This window comes from Diprion similis, chromosome 10 (assembly GCF_021155765.1).
Source record: "Diprion similis isolate iyDipSimi1 chromosome 10, iyDipSimi1.1, whole genome shotgun sequence".
NCBI lineage: Eukaryota > Metazoa > Arthropoda > Insecta > Hymenoptera > Diprionidae > Diprion > Diprion similis.
In genome coordinates, this window is record NC_060114.1 from 19,105,001 (window position 1) to 19,127,470 (window position 22,470).

The window sequence follows — 22,470 nt, forward strand, 5'->3', positions numbered from 1 at the left end:
CGTGTATTTTTTAAGCTCTTACAATGTCTGGAAGATGTTTCTGCTCAACGAAGCGTTAATCTTTGACAACGATACCTTCTACACCCAGAGACGAACTCAACCGAGCTGAGTTGAATCGAGTTGAGCTGAGCTCAGTTTAGCTCAGAGCTGCACGCTTGTTTACGAGAACGCAGTGCAGCCAACCAACCGTGGATAATAATTAGTCTAATTAATCTAGAAACTAGTTTGGTTTCACATTATATGAACATTATAGGTATATATAATATATACACATAATTATACCGATGTTGAGATGCAGGTGGAATAATATTATGTAGATGATCCCTGAGTGATAAAAGTTTCATGGGATGATCTTTAAAATGGAGAAAAAACTATGGAAACCCTTAGAAATCTAGCGGGCTTCCATACTCAGTGGAAAAACAATTACCAAGGCTAAGTCTTGGGTAATATTTAAGAAGGGAATTTAATGGTGACCTTTGAGATTTTACCTTGAACCTCATATTCACAGTTATTGTGAGATCAACTTTGATTTTTTGAACAGGGACCCCCGTTTCTGGTGTGGGGATCGGAAAGAGCTCGAAGCTTTACGTTTAAATGTGTGTTAAGGTCTAAGGTCAACGCGATCTTTACGGCTCAAAGAAAGGTTAAAATCACACTTGGTAACAATACCGCGGATAATCTTGAGGATCCGCATCTCACGCAAGATGTTTCACACAAAAGTTGTCAGGTTTGGTCAGGACGATCTGACTAGCTTTTGAAAGTTGATCTTGAAGTCAATCTTTTGTAAAACTTCCTCTCTTTCCGATACTGACACCAAAAATAAAGATTCCCATTTGAAAAATCAAAGTTTATCTCAAAATGATCTTGAAGATGAAGTTTAAGATCAAATCAGAGGCCACCACTGAATCCCTTATTAAAAATGACTTAAGATTTAACCTTGGTTCTGTTTTTCACCGAAACTACCTAAATTTCTCTGGGTTTTCACACTGTTTCCTCTACTTCTATCTACATATTCCACTCGTCTCTGAAATCCAGGGTTAAATGGCGGCTGGCAAGAAGCAGCGAGATGTTCGAAAGCCGTAAAGACGAGATCCGAGTGACTGCGTGCACAATGGCCAAGACTAGTTAGAGGTGCGAGATAAGTTGGATGCTGAAGTCTACCTTCGCAATGAAATTCAGAGGCAAAGGTTCCCCAGCCCATAAACTTCGTCTAGCCTTTAGCCCCTCGTGCGCTTATTGTTGAGCCCATTGTTAACCGCGTACATATGAGAAAATTTCTCTACAGTATGAATAGCTTCAACGGCTCTCACAGCATCCGGAAGGAGAAATTCTTATTTGTATTGGAAGGTTAGCCCCAGAGGTGGACCATTCTTTGATGGAACCGCATACATTGACAATTACTGGTGACTAAAAAAACTTCACGTGACTTCTGCATGAACTTGGTCGACTTTAGAAACTCGACCTTATCTGTAAACGATTTCAACTGAAATCCCGTAACTGCTCGACTCCTCGAGTGACTTCACATCAAATCGAGCTACTTCAACGAGTGACTTTAAACGACTTACCATCATCATTTCATGCGAACTTTACTAGACTTCCGGTCACATATGACGTGAATCGAAAATAGAATTTTATGTACAGTCCACACCTGAACTGAACTATCTTTAATTAAATGAACATGGATACAGAAAATATGCAATTTTTGGAACTGATGCAGAGCTGCGGTCGAAAGCAACGGTTAAAGTACCCTCGAAGAAAATCACCTACGAAACCGCAACTTCTGCCGAATCAGAAGAAGATTCTAATCAAGTTGCATGACAAGTCTAACGACTCATTGTAAATAACTGTTTTATCGACATAAAAACCAGCGTGTGAGTTTGGCGAGGTTTCCAAACATATTTCGTCGAAATGTCGGGTTGGCCCGATGACAGTATTATAGACCTAGCTGGAGGTTGGAAGGCGTAGGAAATAGTTTCGAGGAAAATGTTACCGGAAACAATCTGCTCTTGGTAGAGCGCGTGTACCTCTACTCTACTCCTATCGTGCGAAGGTGGGAAGATGAGGATGAGGATGAGGATGAGGAGAAGGAGGAGGAGGAGAGGGAGGTTGGCGAGTTCGAAGGGGTGAGTGAGGTGAGGCAGAGGTACACAGAGCCGCATAGCAAGGCTCCCGGCAATGCGGGAGTGAGCGTGACGGAGTAATTCAATTTGAACTCGGCGCGGCGTCCCGGCGCTCGGCGTCGCTTCTCGATCGATGCCGCAAATATTAGCCGCCGTTTCGTTACGAGTTTCCCGTCTCTTGTAGGTACATGTTACACAGGTACAAGCCCTCCTCGTCCTCTCGTTGTGTAGGTACGCTCCGCTGCCTCGATTTTCAAGTATTCATCATGTCGTGCCTAAACAGCGTCAAAATATCTTCAAATTCTTTGAATCACGCGCCAATCGTTACTGTTGTAAAGATTCTTCGAGGTTAGGTCACGTCCCAAAAAACACTCTTGATACATGACTAAATCCAATCATCAAAACTCGATTTTCAAGTATTTATCATGTCGTGCCTAAACAGCGTCAAAATATCTTCAAATTCTTTGAATCACGCGCCAATCGTTACTGATGTAAAGATTCTTAGAGGTTAGGTCACTTCTCAAGAAACAGTATTGATACATCATTGAAGACAATCATCAAAACTCGATTTTCAAGTATTTATCATCTCGTGCCTAAACAGCGTCAAAATATCTTCAAATTCTTTGAATCACACGCCAATCGTTACTGTTGCAAAGATTCTTAGAGGTTAGGTCACTTCCCATGAAACAGTCTTGATACATGACCGAATCCAATCCTCATAACGTTGTGAGTTATGAATACTTGAGTAAAATATTTTCGCAATTTCCTTGTTGTCATATGTAGAGTATAAAAGTGTGATGGATCACTGCGTTGTGCCTGGGAAAGGCGTAAAGACCACTAAAAGGACATTACAGTGAAAGACGTAAACAAGTGGAGAGATGAGTGGACAAAGAGAAAAGGAAAGATATCGAAGGTACATACCTTGATGTACAGACTTTGCTTGAATGAAGAGCGTCTACCAGGGTTAGTCAGTCTGCCTAACGAACAAGGTAACATCCATACCTAGTCGATGAGACACCTTGACCATTAAATGGTACATGAACCATGGGAACCATATGCATATTTATTTCCCTGAAATACGTGAGATCATCGAACTTCCGCGGTCAGATGTCGCGGGATACTTGATGCGGTTTTATTTTCCATCTATTCGGAAGAGAGAGAGAGAGAGAGAGAGAGAGAGAAACGAGTATATTTTTAATAGCTAACTGGACTTGGCGCGGTTATACTAGAAAGTTGATCGTCAGCCTCGAATCTCGATTCGTTGAATTCAAGTTTGTCATCGTTTATAAACTCTACTCGTAACTAGTTACGGCCAATGATGTGTTGACGAGAAAGTTTCTTCTTTGACTTTAAAGAGTGAAGAGGAATTGCCGAATTTCTATGAGAAAGGAGCGAAAATTAATTCCTTGTTTCAGGCATATTTTTCTTTTTCTTTTATTTTTTTTTCTTTCTTGCTTCTTTTTGTTTTCTATACATCGCACGCGTCCAAAATACGCAATTACCTTTGCTAGTGTATATATCTCGTTGTATGAGTAGTTATATAAGCAATTCGAATTCGATCGCTATAACGTGGATTCCCAACGCGCCAGGCTGCTTATCGTATTTTACGGTTATTGCAGAGAAACACCTCCTGTATACATATGAAAGCCGTTTCGTGTTTTATTAAACCTAATTTTCTATATCTGGATTCGAATTGTGAAGAGAGGAATTTGCAAAATCAAAATGACGGAAAAAAAACGTTAGATTTAATAGTCCGATTCGAATTTCAGTACATTGACATTCCTCGATAATAAAATCCTAAAAATTCGCCGTCGAAACATGTGATGAATTTTTTTTTTTCTATTCTTTTCTTTCATTCTATTCCTTTTAAGATATAAAATATACATACCTACATGGCAACAGCGATTCATCTTGTATTTTAATCTCCCAAGCAGTACCGTGTAGAGCGATTTGAATATTTTTCATACCGCCGCCATTAAGCAAACGAAAAACAAAAACGGAGCTCTTCTGTACGGAGACGAAAATTCATTCGAAAAAAAAGGAGAGAATGAAAATTGAAAAAAAAAAAAAAAAAAATCAATACAAAAAAAAAGGAAAAAAAACAGAAAGAAAAACACAATTCAACAAACATAAAACAAGGGAAAAAAAGGCATCAAAGGTATATCTTGACCTAGAAATGAGGCGTGCGGAGTTGTTAAAAATTCAAAGAAGTTAGGAGAGCATAAATGAAGGGGCGCAGCTTTTCCAGCTGCTGCTGCTGCTGCTGCTACTGCTTACGCTTCTGCTTCTGAGGCATGATTAAAAAAGCACCGAGAAGAAAAAAATCCCCGGTTCAACCACCAGAACCCCGCTCTCTACGCTCTTCTCATCGTCACCTGCAGTGCACGGCTTTCCCTTTGTGCAGCGAAGGGCTGCGATGCACCACCATTGCATCGACGCGTCAATGCACACACTCGAAAATCACTGCAGAGCATTAGACGTGTGAAGGATACACACGTTGCTAAAGCTAGAATCACGAGATTGAAGCAAAACAAAAAAAATTAGATAGAAATAAAAATATAATATTGAAGTCGAGATAAAAAAATGAAATGAAACAAAAAATAAGAAGAAGAAAAAGGAACGTCTCAAAGGAGAGAGCAAAACATCTATAAAAATAGATTATTTCTAGGAAACGGTATATTAATTTCCAATGGGGTGGAATAATATTTTATCTCGAGTATAAGACGACGCGACTCCGTCAGGCTCGCGCAGAATATCCAGCGCTCTGGATGCCATGAATTTGATTTTCATGTGACCACGCCTCGCGTATACACGTATATATATATGTGTATGTATGTGTGTATGTATAATATTGTATATACTCGTATATTTACATGGTGCAACCCCTGCAGGCTGCGATACATCCTAAAATTGATTCGACGTATTACGGTACCATTGAAAATCAATTTCGAAGGAAGTTTGAGGGGCTGGCTTGCAACCCTCGACTAGACGAGTGGAAAAATGTATACCTACTATAAGAACACGCGTATTGCTTTATACTTGACTGAAGGTGAAATTTTTTTGTTACCGCGTAATGTGATTGAAATCAGTCGAAATTGATGTCGGATAAACATGAAACATTAGATTCTATTTTACTGTACAATTTGTAGTTACACGAGTGAATTTCACAAGCTTTTTAACTAAATGAAACTTTTTTTTTTATTCCATCCTGTCATTCTCAGGGAATGGCGTTTATCTTGCGATGAAAACAATTATTATCGATCAGTGAGTAACACGTGTTAAGTCTGGAGAAAACTTTCTTATCGCGATTTCGTGGAAATACACACTGTAGAGGATAAAAGAAAAGGCGAACCTTGATTAATTGTTCTTCTTTCAGAAAATAAACATCCGAGTACAGATCGAGCGATTCTTTGTGAAATAATCGATTTTATACAAATTTTAGTTCATTGTTCTAGAACTGATAGTTTGAGAAATTCTCAATAATAATTGTGTGAAAACTGGATACATTTGTTACCAACATTATAACAAGAAACTGGGATTGAAAAAAAAAAATACGAATCATTCCGATCTGTCTGATTTCTCAGTTGTTTTGTTGCAACGGCAAAGAAAAAACTGAAACTATTAATAAAAGCTTATATGATACTAATACTTTGTTTCAAATTGATTTTGATTGGTTAAAATGTATTAGATTCATCCGATTTTACTCTACGATGACTTATTTTACTCGGAAGATCACTTTGTACATATTTAATTCACCATTTTGTCGCGGGAGCTTTTTAAATCGGTCTTACCGACTGGGCTGAAATCGGATGTATGTATTTAGTGAATAGAAATTGGGAAATTCTTCTTCTCGATATCAATGAACTTGAAGATAAAATATCTTTCCAGCTACCGAGTTAGAATTAAACAAAATGTCCCGAATTCGTCGCGCGAGCTTTTTCGATCGATTTTACCGACCGGGCTGAAATTGAATGAACGTATTTCGTAAATAAAAATTAAAAAATTCTTCTTCTCGATATCAATGAACTTGAAGATAAGATATCCTTCCAGCTACCGAATTAGAATTACACAAAATGTCCTAATTTTGTCGCGGGAGCTTTTTCGATCGATATTACCGACCGAGGTGAAATCGCGATCAAATCGCCGAGCGAATCGATTCCCGCGAAGGTTGCGGCGAAGACTCGCCTCGCCTCGCCTCGCCTCGCCTCGGCTCTTCGGGCAGGTAGAGGAAGAAGGTATGCGGCGCGCATTCGTTCGGCGTCGGTGTCGCGAGCGTCGGGGGCGTCGCGAGGAACCGCGAACATACTAAACCGCCCGGCGACCCGCGTCGCGCGACAGTCGGTTCGGAGTCTCGCCCAAGGCAGAGGCAGACAGGCTAATACATATTTGCGTGGCGATTAAAATCGGCGATAAAAAATATCTCACAAGTACATTTATTTTCATTTCTTCTTTACCTCTCGCTCCCTTCTCCGTCTTCATCTTTCCATCTCTTCCTCTTCTTATCTCGATCTAATCCCTCCTCACGTCTCCCATGCTTAAATACACACGAATATATGTTGCATATATACATACATGCATCTAACATAAACACAGACGTAAGCACGTTATCCACACCTGAATCTCAAATATCCATTGAATCTTATTTATATTTATTCGAAAGTTATAATCCGGCGATATAAAAGAAAAGAAAAATTAATAATTCTCCCTTCGTTGGCCTGATGAAAACAATTCGCATCAAACAGTCGAGAAATCTAGATCGTTTAATTGTTTCAATTAATACGTCGTAGTGTATGTTGTTCGAAATATAACAAGACGATTCCTTTATCGGTATTCCGCAATTATGAATAATGTGATAATGTGTATACACACATATATACGTATATAATTGCTGTGCTATACTACTATAACGATTAATCGATAATAACAATAATGATAATAGTAATCTGTCGATACAATAATTGTGCAAGTGAGGACGAGTGAGGATTTCACGTGTACATACATCTAAAACTGTGGTGTAAACTTGTCGATGATAGTTTATAATTGAAAGATAATAATAATAATAATAATAATAATAATAATAATAATCACAATCTGCGATTCCAATTTATGCGAGTATAATCGATTCGAATAAATTATCACACGTGGTTCAAGTGCTTAAGGAATTTGATAATTGATTTATTTTTTATTTTTTATTCAACTTTTTCTCTTTTTTGTTGACATTTTTTTTCGTTTCATGACTTTATTCCTAAAATTTTTTAATCAAACGATTCAAACGAAAAATTGTAGGGATACGCGATTAAAGCAGAGAGCGTAGATATATTTATAAATATATAAGGTGTCCGAATATGCGATGGTGGTGATGTTCGCCGATGGTTGTTGTGAGAATGTTGCGCAGTGAATTTTCATCCCGATTGTTAACACATGATCCTTAAAACGCACGTGTTTTTAGTGAATTTTTTAATAATTAGTTACTGTGACGAGCTGCGTTTTTAAAATGCACTAATTGCTCGTGTGATATAAAAATATCCAAGGAGTGAACGGCAGTGATAAATCAAAAACATAATCTTAAATCCCCGATGCGACTTTACAACGAGACAGAAAATTTATATGGATTTTTAAACACCCCGTCAATATCCACGGCGATAATTCGACTATAGGTGAGTGATTTTCAAATTATTTTCACAGTAAAACTTGGATTAATTTAACTTCCTGAAATAAAAAAGAAGGGCAAGTAATCTGCGTTGAAATTTAATGGAAAGGCATTCGACGAACGGTTTGGGCTCTGCGGAGGCTTGTAGGTTTTGATATTGCAAAACGTTCGTTTCCTTCCGGTGATCGAGATAGGAAAAGAGGTCTTTCCTTTGTTTTTTTGTTTTTTTTTTTTAAATTAATGCCATATTTCGGTCAACGTCTTGGAACGCGACGAAGAAAAAAAAAAAAAAAAAAAGAAGATGAAGAAACGAAAACGTAGAGAACGTATAAAGCAACGGAGCCGTTATCGCAGAATGTATGCACAGGAAAGCTGCTTGTTACTTATACATATACCTAAAAAATAACCTCGTGAAACTGTTTCCTGCCGATTGTGAGAAATGGGTTATCATCAAGGATCTCGAATATACGCGACATCGCACCAAATACGGATCAATTTTTCCGGTTCTTTATCATCGATGAGAAAAAACGAGTCTCAGCGGTAATTAAAAGTAGATCCGAGATAAGAATAAGGAAGGAAAGAAAAAAAAAAAAAAGAAGAGAAGAAAGGAGTAAAATAAAACCATCATCGATTCCCATGCAACGAAGTTTATACATATACTCGGGTGTCAAATTTCCCTCGTCAAAAGAGGAGGCAGCGAGTCAGGTGGAGAGTGAGCAAATAGGGTTAGGCGTAGGTATAATGAGGCGCATGAGGAGGACGAGAGCGACGTGCCTTCCTCTCCGCTCGAAGAGACAAACTTCATCTTCTTCCTCCTCCTCCTCTTCTTCTTCTTCTTCGTCTTTTTCCTGTTGGCTATCTCCAGGTGAGGAATGTGGCAAAAAAAAAAAAAAAAAAAAAAAAAAAAAAAGAAAGAAAACGAAGAAAAAGAATAAAAAAAGAGAAACTTATTTGGTGAGATGTAAGGCTACGTGCGGGAGCCCCGTAGCAGCGTCTTCGTGTAGCCGCCCGGTATAATACGCAGGCAGTCAGGCAGTCAGGCCGCAGGAGTCGCCGCGAGGATGAGGTGGTGCCTGCACGGTGCGCGGGTATAAGGCACAAGGATATATCTCGCGGAAGAATCTACACGTGTTCAAAAGCATCGGGGAACAAGGCCTCCTGCCTCCTCCTTCGTCCGTCCGTCCGTCCGTCCGTCCGTCCGTGTTCCTTCATTCGTTCCTTGATTCTTACCCGGCCGCGTTCTTCGCCACAAGCCGAATGCGTGCATCTCTTAGCTCCGTACACCTTATACACCCCGAGAACCTGCTGCTGCTGCTGCTGCTGCTGGTGCTGGTGGTGATGCTGATGCAGAGACGAATAAAAGGCACGATTCATTCACGCATACACACTCTGAAAACTGTGCTCAAACCACCCGCCTGCAACACGTTCGAAATAAAGTGTCGGATTTCATCGTGTTCGAGGCGTGTCAGACACCGTGTCAAGTTTTGCTATGCTTGCCAAGGAAGAAAGAAACACAGAGAGAGAAAGAGAGAGAGAGAGAGATGTGAAACTGGTGAAGCGAGGACCACGTTATACCGATCCAAATTCTATTCGGCGAAAAAACACGCATCTGATGCCCTTCTGGGTGCTGGTTGTACACTTAAGGTGCTTATAAAGACACTTTGTACACCTCGAAAACGCGGGGATGCAAAACTCCTGTACCGCTCAAGTGATCAGAGTCAAACTTGAGCAGTTAATGCCTTATTGTGGCAAAAAGTGGAGCGTCTTTTTACTTTTTCAACATTTTGATAAAAAATTTACAGATTGGTTACCACCCACAGAAATTGGCAAAATTTTCAGTTTCATGGAATGGATCGACCGATCCGGTATGATGCCACTCGGCGGTGATGAAATACACATTTTGAGCCCAGTTCCATGAGATTTGATGGTGAAATGACGAAATGGCAGCTGATCTGATTTTCGATTACGAAGTACACCGAAATCTCATTTTGGCGACATTTGTTACCGACATTACGCGCATGCCGGTAATGTATGCGTGTAATGTCGGTAAGAAATTACCGAGAAATTTTACGAAAATGAGATTTCGGTGTTCTTCATAATCGAAAACCAGATCAGTTGCCATTCCGTCATTTCACCATCAAATCTCATGGGTCTAGGCTCAAAATGTGTGTTTCATCACCGCCGAGTGGCATCATACCGGATAGTTCGATCCATTCCGTGCAACTGTGAAAATTTGGCCAATTTCTGTGAGTGGTAACCAATCTGTAAAAATTTTTTCAAAATTTTGAAAAAGTAAAAAGACGCTCCACTTTTTGCCAAAATAAGGCATCAACTGCTCAAGTTTCACTCTGATCGCTTGAGCGGAATAGGAGTTTTGCATCCCCGCATTTTCGAGGTGTACAACGGGTCTTTATAAGCACCTTAAGGACCTCTGAGATAACTATGCGTGCTTATTCGTAATAAGTCGATGGACTCTATCGAGCACGGGTAAATATCATGTTCCTGTTTCACATCATGCAGGGCATCATAGACCAGGCTTTAACCATACATCGAGGAAGAGATCTCGTCTTCTTTTTATCCATTCTAAATCGTGGTTGTTCAGGCTTCTGGATTCCTACGACAAGAGGTATACTTGACCAAATGGTACCAAAAATTTATGCTCGATTTGACAAAGTGCTGCACTTGAGGTGGAAAACTGCAAACTCGAGTGCCTATTGCTACCGTAATGTAAACCCCATGTCAGGGATTCAGACTCCGTCAAGTTCCGTTGGTTCGTTTCTTTGCAGACATCCATGTTCTCCATAGACCATGAAAGACCTGGTTTTGGATATCCGATTAAGCCTCGTTGAATCCAGTGAAGAAGTGAACAAGTTATCATTTCGATAGCACGTGAACTTTGATTTAATTAGATTACGAATCGGTTATAGATGCTCCGAATGGCAGAGATTTCTGTTCCGAAGATTTGACGGACTTGATTATTGAAACCGGATCACCGATTAATTAGAATCTCATTAAGAACCGACTATTCTTCGCAAACACTTGACATTCGTTAATTTCTATGAAACTGATAGACTTGCTGATGGTCTTAAAACAAGATTCACGTTACCAGAACCTAACCTAGCATTATTTGCTTCTAGTTAAAATCTGCGTTCGACTAGGAACAAAAGATGGTGGAATTCCTGAAGATATCGTTAAAAACATGTAACGAAGAATCCTCTTCACTCTCCGACTTGCTGATAAACTTGACCTTGCAAAATCTGTTGTATAACCATGGACATAAGCCTGTTACAATCATGTTGACTTAAGGAGACCATTATTACCATTTGGGGCTATTTTCCGACGAGGGCTTCTGCATATCGTGTCTGCGTTTAAATATGGCCCGTTTGTATTGGTGCACGTGTAAGAAGCTAGGTAACAACGTCTTTTTTTTTACCACGATAGCTAAAGCCTATTAAAACTAATCCCCGCGAGTTATCTGATTGTCAGATCGGTACAAGGCATGGACCCAATCGCGGTGAAAAAGAGGCCAGAAGCGTGTATATCAACCTCACCGGTGAATGTGGACGTAGGCGAGAAGACGGAGGTGAAGAACCGTCCGTAAATCGGAGAACTTTGAACCAGTTCAAAGGCGCGGAGCCATCCAGCACCGTCCTCCCGGGGTTGACGAGCATTGGCCACCCTGTTTCCAACCGGTTCCACGTACAAACTTACGATCTCACAAACCGTATCCGCGGCCGAACGACATCGTGTATAAATTCCTCGTCACTTGGAGTGGCCGAACGACTGTAGATTTCCTCGCTTGCCAAGTTCTGGTTGCAAAATTGCGAAGCTTGGATAACTTCGAGAGTATCAGACCTCTCTCTGGGTTATGGATTCGGTCGTTTACTAGCCTAAGATATAAAGCTTATCATACGCAGTTTGGTCTCGTAGGGCTCTGTTGATTGCATCGGTAGTTTGATGACTGAAATTTCATCATAAATGGAACCTGTCGTGCATTTTTATTTTAAACATTGATTTCCGTTGTCCTTCGTTGAATCTTTCATCACAGGATCTTGTAGATTGGAGTGTAAACGGATATATTATTATTCCAAAACTATGGTGACGTGTAATTTTTGGATTTACTAGGAATCTGAGACTCCATGTTTTGGACCAAAGAAACGTTCTTATAAGTTTCGGCAGAATCCATCACCCAAATATCTGATCCTTTCCTTTTGCTTCCGGATATTTTACAAGTATGTCTTGGATCGAGGATCTCGAAGCACCCTAAAAATTTGAAAGACTCGACAGATGGGTGGCTTCACCGAAACGGGTATCGGGGAATCCCAAGGAGCAGGATGACCTTGGGTTCAACGAGTTTGCACAGTCAAACGAGCAATCGAAACCGGTGAACCGAAACGGATGACGGAAAGCTGGGTGAAGAATTGGGTTCGCGTCGTTGGCGGCGACGTGTCGACATGTGGAAGACATCATTCTATTTTAACTTAGAAACCATGCGAATTAAGAGCCGTTGCGCAATCGTCGTTTACCTTGCGAGGGAAGGGGGGGGGGGGGGGGGGGCAGAAACTATCGTGCGTAACCTGTGATTTGAGCTTTTAGTGTCTCTGGATTTTGGCGCAGGACGGAAATAGACGGAAAGCTCGTGCGAGATTGACGAGGACTAAAAGCCAGCTCGGTTTTCCGATATCTGCGAACCTTGCATCAGACCAATGACTTAAAGAAAACATTCATTGGATTATGTGTCGTTAACTCGAGGTTTTCCCAATACGTGTATCATCCTTCATCGGTCATCTGTATTCTCGTATATTTAACCATAGCGATGAGGATGGAAAAGAGGAAGGCGAAACAGGTTATCGATAAACGTAGTTTAGTATCGGTGCAGGGAAGTGCAGCGACAACTAACTGCACAACTGCATCAATGCCTCGAGGTGCAGTGCGCAGTGGCGTTTATTGATATATTGTGGAAAACAAAAGGAAAATTCAGAGCCTGACCTCTGGTCAATGTCTGTCGCCGCGATTGCGCGCTATCGAAAATACACTCGTGTTCTGTACTGTTCGAGAACAGCTATAGTGTGTGTGGGAGGGAAAAAACATGGAACAATTCATCGCGTATTTCACCTGTGTAAATTTATGCGCATATTATGTATAATACTGCAGAGTGCATGCAGGTTTTGCGCGAGTAGTTGTAACACGGTATAGTGTGAATTTTATTTATTTATTTTTTTTCTATCCATAATCAATCAATCGAATATATGTATGTACGTGGATTGCCGAAGAGGTGAAGAGACCTGAAAAATAAGAAGAATGAATATTTTTCGATTAATTCTTATACGCGTATACTCATGAATGTATTTCCAATTATTTTTCTCTTACTCCGTAATACAAAAGAGATAATATAAAAGAAACGAAGAGAATGAGGAAAAAAAAAAAAAATGTCGAGTCGCCCACAGCAATTGTTTACACACAGCTGATTCAATTATTCTCAGTCTTGCTTTTCTTTTTCTCGTGATTTTTTATTTTTATTTTTTTTTTCTACGTCTTAATAATTCACACAGTACAGATCATCGCGCTTTCAATATGCGCAGCGCAGCTGACTGTTGTATACACAACAATTGTGTAGTAATTTAGATACAGCGGTATAGATAGACGGTAGTTTGTTGCTGTGTTATTTAATCACGTCTTGTTTTTTACACTCCTCTTCGTTCTGTTCTTCGCTCTTCGAATTAAGAATCCCCCCCCACCGAACTGCAGATCAATTATGATGATTTATTCCTTTGTTTAACCTGTACCAAGTAGCTACCACTGTACATACATATATATACATATAAGCGAGGATCTGCACTTTAAAAAAGAGGAATGAACAAACGAGAAGAAGAAGAAGAAAAAAAAAAAGAAACGAAAGAAGGATCAAGAAATTAAAAAAAAAAAAAAATCACCGACACCAGGGGCAAAAAATCCTGATTAAATTTGCCCCGTCGCGCTTCGGTATGAGGTATAACTTACAGAGGTCGTATATAAGGTGCGCACACACACACTCACACACATACGTTCCCTGTACAGCACAACGATCCTCATAATGTCGACACCGACAATGAGAAGGAATGAGACAGACGGCCCATGCACAGCAAGGAGTCGCCGGTAACGTGGTTATACCTCCATACATGCAGTGTATGGGAGGAGCGGGAGGCAATCATTCAATTAAACCTGCTCTATACAATTCTCTTGATATGATTTTATTTAATACACCAATCCAACGCTGCACAAACACAAACCGTCAGCACAAACGCACAAAGACGCAGACATACACGCGTAAAAATTCCCATGCAGTCCATAAGGTACCAAAGAGACAAGACGTCCAGTCACTCGGCTCGAATAATGCCCTCCGTCATCGAATCTTGCACCGAACGATGTGTATAACTGAGCGAAGCATCCGCGTAATTACTCTCGTCCCTTGAAGGATTTTGTCCGATCTAACTTCCCTCCGTGTCCCAATCATTGACGTTCCTGGCAGACAGTTCATAGTTCAATTTTCATGGTTCACCGTCTCAAGCCCAAGGTCGATAGTTCAACACTCGAGGAAGGTTGACAGCTCGATGTTCGGTCTCCAAGATCCACAGCCGCTGACAATCGTGAAACGTTTTCTTCTGCTTCTCATCAATGGCGATGTACTTGACTGTTGACTATCCAGTCACCATGGTTAACGGCTCAATCTTTAACTGTGACAGCCGGTAGGAAATGGTTCAATAAAAATCACCATCGGTATACTGATCGGTAAAAAGGTACGGCTAACCATGATCCGATCCGTGGATCCCAACTTTTCGACGTTAATGTCATTGGCAAATGGACGATGGAACGACGCCTGTGAAGCTATGCTCGGTCAGGATGAACGGCAACTTCCGAGCCTTCTGGTTCAAATGTGGTTTGGCTTCGTGGCCGGCGGGGCGATGGGCCCTCCTATATACACGGACTTACACGTGTACATCGGGTGTAGGATATTTAATATATAAAGGTGGTAGGAGGTACGGGACACGCCCAAGAGCTTGGAAGAGGTCGGAAGAGCGTGTACCAACGTTCTGGCACGTCCGATATACTTACAATGTAATCTCAAGCTCGAGGGCGTCGAATATTGAAGCAAAAGACGTTCCACAACGTGGCTTCTCGGCACCCTGATTGCTTCAGCAGACCTTGGCTTGGTTGTAAGAATCACTAGTCTGCTACAGTCTTTGCAGAAGTCCGGGTATTTGGTTCAATCCCAGAATCCGGAGTTGACGGAATTGATTGTGTCACACAAGAAGTGAAGTATGCATCTACACGTGAGCTCGATACGAGATCCTTTTCTCAACTCGCAATACAACTTCGGTTGTTCTACGTACATACTTAAGGAACATTTTTCTAACCGAGGTATAAGGTGGTGGCTGAGCGAAATAACAGCAAAAGTTTCTTCTTGGAAGCTTACTTTTTTCTCTCACAGCAAGTCCCAGGATATGTCTTTGAACAGCTTATAACGTAGAGTTCATCGCAAGCTGTGGGTAAATCGACTTTTTTCATCTTCTACAGCATCACCTGTTTCTTTCCGAGTACGATTCACGCCAACGCTCGTAGTTGGAATATCCAATAAACCGCAGATCCGCTCACCGGAAGTCCGAAGGATCGATTCTCGCCCGAAGGTGCCGACAGCGATATTCCGCATGGAACTAATTTCTCCCGTGCACGGCTGAAAGAGCCGTATGAATTACAGGCCACCCTCCTTCCTAATTGGGCAAATAAGACTCGACCGTGGAGTGCAGGGAACCGATAGCGAGAGAGTTTCCAAGGGATTTTCTGCAGCTCGATTATCTTCTCGCGTTTACCGCCAAACTCGATACTCTGTACGTGCGATCCTCGATTCTCTTCCGTATAAATTTCACCCTCGAGAAGAATCTCATCTGGGTCTTTAACTGAAAACGTGTGGAAATGGTAGTTGAACATGTCGTTGGAATGGCGTTCATAAGCATGGCAGTAAGAGAAACAATCTGATTGGCGCCTAGTAATCAGGGTTTAATCCCTTTGTGGAACTTTCACTGCAGCAACGACATCTTAATTTCACACGGAGATGGTCTTCCTTACCTCTGTCTTAACCTGTCTGTTCTCTATCCACACGTCCTCACCTGTCTTTCGTAAAAACTCTTCCAAGTTCCTTCATCTCTTGTCTGAAGAGCTCAACGGTGCTAGTGACCACATTATGGATTGAAACGAGTTTCCGGAAGGCCTGCAACCGATTCTCCTCGCTATCGGGTAGTTGGAAATTGACTTTTCCTGGGCGCTGCAGTTTGTTATATATCTTTATCTTGAGTTGACTGACGCTGGTGTTTTCCTGCAGACTCGATGATACGGATTCCTTGACAGGCGTTGCTGTGGCCAGCAACAGTGTCGCTTGGGTTGGGTACCTGGTCTACCTGACTTCGTGTGAGTCTGTCATTGTCAAGTGACAGTGTCTGCTGGCCGTTGGTATACCTGCACCCGTTTCTCGGGCGACATCCAAGGCCTGTTGGATTTGAAAAGAAGTCTCCTCTCGAGGCGTCAATAGGTTGTTGTATCCACCTACGGAACGAGATTGGAAGACTCTTATCTCTCGCCTTACTTCTGACGTATGTGTGTCGAGAAAATATTTACCGTCCCTGGACGATAGATAAAGAAATTTTTAACGTTTGACTTACGTATATACATACGTCGGCTTGTTGGTTGGTCAGGCGCTCTTCGATAGCCCTCGCAGTATCGGCAACGTCTCGCACATGATTCACTACTTCCATTACAATTTTCCCACATTCTTGTACAGCCTTGTACCTCACACGGGTGTAAAATACAAATACTCAGAAACTCTTGTCAGGTTTCCGAATTTTTCTCTTATCTTGTATTATTCATTAAACGACACCGACTCAGGCTCGGTCAAAGAAAAGATCCTCTAAGCAATTATTTTATGAAACAAGCAGGTTCCAAGTTCAGAGAACAGAAATTAAAAAACCAGCTTCGTTATGAGCGTGTCCCAAAAATCATGAGACATGAAATTTCAAGGTTTTAGTCTCTCGTTCGCGATATTGAATTCACCATGTTGAATTTCGAAAATTCGATGATCAGCGCAACCTCGAAGACCCTCAAGTACCGATTTTCGTCTAAATCGATTGACTTAAGATTTTGGTCCACCATATTGGATCCGCCGATTATTTTTTTTTTTTAATTAAAAAATTATTTTTATTTATTAATTAATAATATTTTTTGACAGTTGCTTCCTTTTTTTCTGAGAACAGAACAATGAAAAAAAAAAAGCTATCGCTGAGAAGGTCGGAGACAGTATCTATAAGAAAAATGCCGGAACCTCTGACTTTTTCCCAAGTGGTATCTAAACACAATTTTCGGACAATTAAAGAGAGCAATTTTTCAAAGTGAATGGATGGAGAAAGTTGAATTGACATTGAATGAAGAACTGATTGCGGCTGATGTAAATTTATTTGATTCAATTACGCAACACACGCATGACCGCGGTGATAGAGAGTGTTTGAATCAAGTATTCGAAGCGCGTTACACGTTCATTGGATGGCACGACCCGTCATGTGTAACGCATGACTTAAACCACGTCGCAGACGTGAGTCATAAAATCGGTCAGGCGTCGCGTTTTAAAGCGACCCGGGACTTCGGGTCGCATCATCGCCTTTAGATAGTCATCATTACCGATTATGCAATTCAAACTCGTCCAGGAACTCAAGCTGTGCCAATAAAGCTCAACGTGCGCGAAGTGTCGTCTGTGACCGCAAAAATCTTCAACGTAATGCGGTTACGTTTTTTCCCCAAGAAATTATTCCATTCATCGAATAAAAGAGGCACGATTTCGAACTTCACATTCATTCTTTTAACCTCTACAGGACCTTGATATTCTTTTTCGACTCCTTAGTTTGAAGTCCTAGAAATTTTCTGTTTTGGTCATTGAGTTGGATGGTAAAAAAGATGATACCACTTCCGGTTCTGTGTATAGGTTAATTTATTCGCGAAAGCATTGCTACGACCTTCTTCTTCTCTTTTATGCTTCAACTGGTGGCTGAGGAAAACTATTTTTTGTCTCTCCCTCACCTATACTGCAAATTATACACGTGTTAAACGGATAGGTAAAAAGTTAAACAACCTAACAACGCGTATGATATTATACGCAGGTGCGTGCTATATATAGAAAAACGAAGTGCGAATGAGTCTTGCAAGCCGCGTGTATTGCGAGGGAGAATCGCGTGACTCGAATGCATCATTAATTATAAATAGAACGCCGTGGTGTAATCGTTTTGAGGAATCTCGTGTGAAACTTCTTATTAAATCTCGTGTTACTAGAACGAAGAAATGAGATTAAAGAAGAATAAAAATACATCGCGTAACACCGGAAGAAATACCAGTTTTATTCCGAATCGTCACCCCAGGTGACATTGTAGAATGGAAATCCATGAAAATTTGCGGACGAAATTTTTGTAAAACTTTCCGAAAATGTCAAAGAAGTTGAATTCGGTAAAATGCCGAATTAGGTGATAAAAAACAAAAAAATTTGGCCCACGTTTTCCTTAACCATTCACTGGATTTTTGAGAATTTTTACAGATTTCAAAAATGGGCATTCGCAATCGTCTTCAAATATTTATAAAAAATGAACGGTTTGATAAAAAAAATTGAAAAAAATTCAGGCCGTGTTTTTTACCGACTAGAATGTTGGAAAAAAAACATGAAATGATTTTGAGACGATCGGGGTTTAACACTGGTCGAATCGGCGTGGAATACCCCATACGTATGGGTGTGAGCTAATTCGGAAACTGAATTTGTGCGCCTCGCGCATTCACGCCTAGTATTAAATTCCTCTTATCAAGTGACATTCGTCATTCACCCACTAACAAAACGTGACCATGATGCTGACGAATATCCTCTCACGATAAAGCTTATCTCGTACAAAAAGTTGCCACACTTCTTTATATCGCCATAACGATTTCAAAAGAGCATTGCTAAACCCCGCTGCGTCCTGTGTCGCGAGCGGAAAACCGAGGCGAAATTCCTGGCCGATTGATAAAAAAGAGAGGTTATAAAAAAACGAAACAGAACAAAAGAAAGAAAAAAACAAATAAACAAACCGCAAGAAAAAAAAAGATTGAAATAACGTGAAATGGAATAAAGTAGAATGAATTGAAACGAACCGAGACGAAATACCGAAAATTAGTATAAAGAGTAAAAGTGGACTGATGTATGGACGCTGAAAGGATCCTTCTCGATCTCTCAACGAGCTCTACGCGCGATCTGGTCTGATCCACGTTTCGATCAAGAATTGATTACCTTGTACGTTTATTTTCCTAATGAAACCGTTTCTGGGAATAAGTGAAGCCAGGATTTTTTTTCTCTTCTCGTCTCCCTCTCTCTCTCTCTCTCTCTCTCTCTCTCTCTCTCTCTCTCTTACTCTCTCTATACTTCCTTCTCTTATCACAATCTCGTCTGCCCCTCTCGCCACGTCACTTTTTCTTCCACTCGGCGTGTCTCTCCTTCTCCCTTTCAATCCGGGCATAATCTTCTCGTCTCTCTCGCTGTTGTTCATCGAGCGGTTCCTATTATTTCCCTATATATTTCCTTCACGCTAAATGACGTCGGTACCCACATCGTATCTTGTGTATAGCCCGTGCGGTTATACCTAACACAATGGTGTTAATCAGAATTCATTCATTTTCTCCTTTTGTGCTTCCCGTTTTACTTCTTCTTCTCCTTTTCTCCTTTGCATTCCTCTTTTTAACCACAACCGTACGCCTAAAGGTACACTTTTCATTGTTACACCTCCGGCTCAGACTCGTTACAGGTATAATGCTGTTCTCAAATCATTTGTCTGGACGAGAAACTCGACAAACTCTATACCTATCTCAAAGCTTATTTCATTTTTCGACTGTGTTATTCTAACAGTCTAACAAGGGACTCACAAACTATGTTGTAACACGATTGTCCAAACGAAATTTCCAATGCTTCTGATCAACTCTTGCGAGAAGTATTCTACATATTTTTCAAGCTTCAGATACATGTTCAAACAAACAAAAAAAAAAACGCACTCAACAAGATATATTCTTTTGTCAACAGCACCCCGACGCTTAACGGATTCGGTTTGGTTTGGTATAACAATTGTTTTCCTCGTTCTTGGAGGAATAAACTTTCCTAACAAAACCGTAAAGCTCGCCTATAATATATATAATACCCCCGGCCTTTCTACCGCGGGTACAAAACTCCCCCCCATTACGTAATTAAGGTCGAACGTATAAAACTGTCGATATAATTATTACCCATAAAATTATAATTAATACGACGGCCCGCGTCTAATTGGATTGTAAAACTTGACGCACAAGCTCGGCTCCGCAGCCTCTTGAATGCGACTGAAGCTAGCCGCAGGTTTTAACCTCCAACCGAACAAGCCCAGGGAGGAATATCAGGCGTGGATCTCCGGTGAAATAATTATGTTGAGGAATCGGTAATCAAACCATCATTTTCACATGAAAACATTGAGTTCCTTTAGTAACCAAAAACGTTGACCAGTGGCTTGAAACAATGAAAAACTTAAAAAATCTTGGCATTATACTCGCACTGGTCTCGTAATATTTTTCCCGCCAATTCTTCCCTGGACTTCGGCACTGATTGGCTGAAGCCTGCGGCTAACTTCAGCTTCATCCCGAGGTCCAGTATTTACGCCCGACTAGCCGCAGGCCGGCGTCACACTCATGTGTGTGCTTCGAAAGTTCGAACTCACGTGTATTTACATCATTACCATCAACACACGCAAGGCATCTCCAGCGGTATTTTAATTTTTCCCTACACACAGCGCATCCTGACAAATTTTATGGCCTCAGCCTTAAGGCTCGAACCTTTTTCACAACGCACTATGAGCCTGATGACGATGCTGATGCTGTCCGTGCTGGTAAAAATTGTGTTAATTAATCCAAAGGTTGTGTTCGCGGTCGTGTTCCAATGAGCAGATGTATAAAGAATCTTGTTCTTCGAAGACAAGCGGGGGGGGGGGGGCACTCTCTTCGCTCCCCACCTACAATCAATTCACTCTCTCAAGTCCCGTAATTCCTTCCGTTTCTTTCTTTCTTATACAATGTTAATTACGGAAAATTGACTTTGGTAAAAGTGCGAAAGCGCCCAATTTAGAACAAAGTAAAACGACGTAGTGAGAACGAAGGAAATTTAATGTCATCGTTTCGACTGAACTCCACTTTGTGTACCATGGAGACTATACCTACGTGGACACGCTACGGTCTTGCAGATCTATATGTTACGTCTCGACTCTGTGTACATGCTCAGATATTGCGCTGCAATGTTCGCCAGCGATTTGTACGGGTCAAGAAACGGTATCGTTTTACCTAGAAATCGAACCTCGGGGCGACCAATTCGTTCCATCGGGAACGATCGAGGGCGAATTCCTTGGGCTTTTCGTGTGCGTCGCGTCACCACGTGTGGGTGCGGTATTACATCGCAGAGTGTTCAGGAGACGTACCTACTGCAGGGCGATGGGACAGATTGAAATATCACGAAATTCCGCCCGGCTTGAGCATCTCGTCTACGTCGGTATTCAGGAATCGGTGAATTTTCCCCTCAAATCCAAGAAATATATTTCGCCTGCATTCGTTCACCCGAATCGAGCTTATCGTCATTTTTTCAGTGCACCTATCACGGTCTCTGATTGATGACGATGACTAAACACTGATTATCCACGGATACACTCAGAAAAGAGTTTGTTTACTGTTGACAAACGTATATTTGGATATGGAGAAATCAATGTTTTGTTATTGTTGTCCACAAAAAACCACAACACGCTAGTTTTCGTGAGAGGCGTCGATGTAAACAGCACGAAATTCTGGAGACCGATCAAAGATTTTGGTCAATTTTTTTTCCTACCGGATTTAACGAAAAAAAATATATTTGAGCTTGAAAATCGTGCCTCACCGTATGTTCAGACTTCAACGCGCTCCGTAGGGTCATCTTTTTCGTTAGTTTTGGTTTTTTTATGAAGGTATACCTGCGGAGGGAGGGTAATACACATGGGAAATTGTAAGCAGAGTTCCAGTTTCGGTTGGAGTTTGCTATTCACCGCTCATTTCGTAACCTCGACATATGTACGTATAATGCCTACCTGCGCCGAATGATGAAGTGTATGTATTCACTCACCAAAATGTGAATAACTATTCACGCCGAACAGCGGTGTGTGAATATCTGTAGAGTTGGGGGGTGTGTTTCCAGTTTCCTATTTTCTGTTTTCTGCTTCGTGCTTCGATGCTACAAAGTCCCAATAGTTGGTGCACCGATTGGCACGTAGCCATTCGCGGCCATTATTTCTAAACAATTGGACGCGAATCTGTCCCGCCAAACACTGTGCTTCGAACCCGCACCACCCTTAAATCTCTCACCCTTTCGCCCCTCGACATCGCACCGATGTCGGTACATGCGGATACGAGCAGTATACACGAGAATTTAACGATCGAGGAGCTTTCGCGTGACCCAATTATCAACAATCGTAACTGGAAGCTGATCAAAACTTTTTGAGCCAAATTAGTGGGAATGCATGCGAATTTTGTTGCCTGCCTCGCCGGCTTCTATTTATCTCTTTATTTAGTTTTTCCTATTTTATACGTGATTGTAAATTTTATTAAATCGATATAAAACGATACATCGGAAAG

The 22,470-nt window shown here is 41.2% G+C and overlaps 1 protein-coding gene across 1 annotated transcript in view; it reads left to right on the forward strand.

The window, feature by feature from the left end:
- Positions 1 to 326: 326 nt before the first annotated feature.
- LOC124411083 (latrophilin Cirl) overlaps positions 327 to 22,470 on the forward strand; it is a 138,253-nt gene continuing 116,109 nt past the window's right edge. The window contains exons 1-2 of the mRNA XM_046889957.1: positions 327 to 337; positions 7,652 to 7,777. The gene's annotated coding sequence lies outside the window, so the exon portion shown is untranslated. The remainder of the gene's footprint in view (positions 338 to 7,651; positions 7,778 to 22,470) is intronic.